Below are 4,119 nucleotides of genomic sequence, written 5' to 3' on the forward strand. Positions count from 1 at the left end.
TGCCTAGGGGCGGGGCGGGGCGGGGCCGTCCGGAAGGGGGCGTGGCCACGCAGGCGGCGGCGGCCGGAGGTTGGCGGACACGCCGCTGAGATCTCGCGGGCTTCTCCGCGCTCCGCTTTTCTGGGTGCTCGTTTTGGGGGCCTTGGAGTCCCACGGCCGTGACCCCCGGAGGGGTGGTAGTCGTTATATTCTTTTTTGACAGATATAAACTGTCTCAAACTAGTCTCTTCTAAGGCTTATTCCTTTGGTGGGCCCTGGAATATACCGAGCTCGTTGGGAAGGTTCGAAAAAGCCAAACAAGAACAACGCAGTATACAAACTTGAGAAAAAGATTCCTTTTAGCGAGTGTCAAACTTATTTTTTTAAAAATACAAACCCTTAAAACTATAAAGATTCAAGGAATGATAAAATGAGACCATTGTAAGTCAACATGGTCGAATTCTTGACCCTAAGCAATAAAACCAGGAAATGAAAGGAGGCTAAAAAGTTAATGTGGATGAGAAGAATTGCTACTTCGATTCGTGACGTTAACACGTCGGATGTATTAAACTCGATTGAGGAAGAGTTTAAATGTGTTTGGAGAATAACATGCATAGTGAATCATGATGAGAAAATAGTTTTGAAAAAAACAATAGTTTTCAATCTCCTGGGGAGCTTAAACTCACAGTTTCTTGATACCGCTGAGAAAAAGAGAGTATTAGATTATCTGACCCGCTCAGTATCATATATGTTATCAGCATTATCACTTTAAAAGTAATGTGACACTAAAGACATTTTAAAAAATCACAACTTCATTTTTGCATATTGATTTATTATTCAGAAGTTTATGTAGCTTCGTAGAACTGAAATAATAATTTTCGTACAACTACAAATTTTGCTTTTTCCCTTTTAATACACTGTAAAGATTAAGTTTTTATGATCTTAATAATCATTTTTAAGTGGAGCATTATATTTGCCTCAGGCTGTCAGCATGTAAACTCAACATCACTACCCCACAATTGAAATTAAAAGTTATTACCACTGAGAAAAAAACACAGGACAGAGTAGAAAGGATGAGAGCAGCTATCAATAAAAATTCAAACAATCAAGAGGGATTGGCTGTTTTATCCCTAGTGTTACAGGCCACAGTTCAATGCTCCCAAAGAGTAAACACCAGAGTACAGTTTCCCAGTCAAGGCCTAACCTGAGCTGACATATCTTTCTTATCAAATTCAATAACATGATGTAAAAATTGACATCAGTGGTCTTCAGTCTCATATGTGCATCCCCCAGGAGATGTTCAAGGGATAGGTGTACATTTAGTTTTAAGGCCACCAGTTTCAGAAATCTTCAATTTGCGTCTATAGGATTTCCTAAAATTGATCTGCTGGTAAAGGAATGCAGTAAGGTGTCTCCCTGTTCCCTTCCAAAATAGCCCTATATTTCCCAAATTTCAAAAAGAAAGGACATAACTTTCACTCACTGAGAATCTTAAAATGGTGCATTGTTCCAAAATGTAAAAACCTCAGGCAACCTCTATCAGTTCTTAATCAATTTAAAATATTAAGAGTATACTTCTAATGACTGGATAACAAATTTTTTTGCAAGCCAGGTGATTGATTTGCAGAGCAAGTAATTGCTTTCAGCAAAGTATGACCTTAGGATCACTAAGTGAGTTTATAAATTAGAAGTAGTTCAAAGAATTGAGTGACATTGATATGATAACATATCAACACTTGTAAAAATATTTTCTTAGGACTTGTAAAAATTAAAAATTGAGAAAAACATTTGATGCTAAACTCTTATCTCATTCTTATAAGATGCAGTATTTAACAACAATTGTGTGTACTAATTGTAAAAAGTTACATGTTTAGTAATCATAAACTTTACAATACATTTTGTATTATTGGAACATCTAATCATTACTAGTAAATATAATAATTTTCAATCAGAAAATGGAAATTTAAAATTAAAATATATTTTCAATGAAGAGAAATATAATAGGATGATCAATAAAACACAAACAAAAATACATTAAATTAGGATAAACTCTTGAGGGATGGGGATGTGGAATGGAGTTATAAGTGTGAAAAGAAAAATAAATTACATAAAATGTGCTGAAGGTAAAAGAGTTCGTATGTTTTATAAATGGCTGATAACAGGCATAATTGCTATGATAACTAGATTTCACTGGATTCATTTGAGTTACTTGCTGTGTTGTTTAGTCACTAAGTTGTGTCTACTTGTATTCAACCCTGTGCACTGTAGCCTGCCAGGGTCCTCTGTCCATGGGATTTTCCAGGCAAGAACACAGGAGTAGGTTGCCAGGATCCAGGGCATCTTTCTGACACAGGGATGGAACCAGGAGGTCTGCATGACTGGGCGGACTCTTTACCAGTGAGCACCAGGGAAGCCTGCAATTTCCTGCATATTGGAAAAATGACATTTTAAAGTACAAAAGAGTGACTTTAAGATGTCATTTTTACAATATGCAGGAAATTTCATCCTTTGGTACTGCTTAACATAAGACAAAAAAATTTAAATGTTAACTTAGAAATACGCAAGAGGGTAAATAATATTTCATATATGTGAACAAAAACATCTGATTTATTCATCAACCTCCTACTGGAGATTTTCTCCCTTTCTAAAGATTTTGGCTGTATTGTTCTTCCAATCTTTGTTTTTAGCTTTTTGCTTTCGTACATAGAGATAACTAAAATTCCTTTTTCTTTTATGTGGAATGATCTTACATTGTACTCCTGAACACCTATCTCCTAGGGCACCTTCTATGACTGGAAAGAAAAACTGTTCTGTTGGATTGCTTGGTTTGATTTGGACTGCTTTGGTCGCTAAGGTTTTGAACTCTGGTTTAATCAGCAATTACTGTCTTCCTGAAAACTGCAGAATGCTTTTAGGAATTTAACAAGGAGAACCATGGACTCATGGTCAAGGAGCCTGCAGGTGGTACAGGTGAGAACTAGAGTGGAAGAAGGAGGGCAAGGACCAGATGGAGCCTCTGAATAAACACATACTGGTAAGTGCCCAGCAGAGGACAGTCAAAAGAGGAAGCACTTGGAGGAGCAGAGTCGAACACCCAGTTTGTCTCTGAGGGGAAGCCTTGTGTCCCTGCGTCCACAGCTCTGACTCACTGGTCTTACCTGAGACCCAGGACATCACAAGTGCCTCTGAAGGCAACTCCTGGCAAAGCCTCCAAGACATCGTAAGCCCAGAGGGGACACCACCCCATCCTGAAAGGGTGATGGAAAGGAACTGGACTAGCAGAGAAGGGGTATTCTTACTACTAGAACAACAAAGATGCTCAAGTTGTCTAAGCTGTGTTCTTCTTTTTATATATTGCTTTAGGATAAATTTCCAGGAGTTGGATTATGGAACATCTTTCTGGTTTCTCATACATATTGTATCATTTTCCCAAAGAGTTAAGCCAATCTGCTATATCAGTGGCAGGAGAGTATGCTAAATTCTTAAAGTTCTTGCTAGCTTGGTATGTGTAAAATAGTACATCAAAATTTCCCAAATTTGCCTGGACACCTTGTAATTTTGTGGGAGGGGCTCCATATAATCTCCTATAATTAGTAAAGTATTCCTTCCAAAGTTTTCCTTTGAAGATTTTTCAAATATTTCATTCTTGCTGCTCTCTGCTTAAACCAGAAGCCTCAATGAAAGAGTCAGCTTGCACGGTCTTGGTAAACTTTGTTAACTTGGTCTAATTTAGGGAAAAGATAGGATGAATGACAAAATAGTTCTTATTTTTAGTAACTAACTGAACAGTTAATTCAGAAAAAGTTAATTCAGAAAGTTTAATTCAGAAAAGTATGTAAGCAACCTACTTAAGTGAATATAAAAGTTACACAAGAGTAGTATGTAATTTATATGCTCCCCAAACTATTTAGAAATGCCTGTCTTATAAAAGAAATCTATTTTATTAACAATGATAATTTGTTTTACCACAGTATTTTGTGGTAAATTCATTCATCATGTCACTTGTTACTGAATCTTATTGTATAGTGTGTTAGATGCTAATGAGTATGATCCCTCCTTTCAAGGAATTCATGGTGGGAGAAATGTAGCAATAAACAGACCAGAGTGAAATATATGTATACAACTGTGAGAGCTCAAAGG

This window comes from Odocoileus virginianus, unplaced genomic scaffold, assembly GCF_023699985.2.
Source record: "Odocoileus virginianus isolate 20LAN1187 ecotype Illinois unplaced genomic scaffold, Ovbor_1.2 Unplaced_Scaffold_3, whole genome shotgun sequence".
Taxonomy (NCBI): domain Eukaryota; kingdom Metazoa; phylum Chordata; class Mammalia; order Artiodactyla; family Cervidae; genus Odocoileus; species Odocoileus virginianus.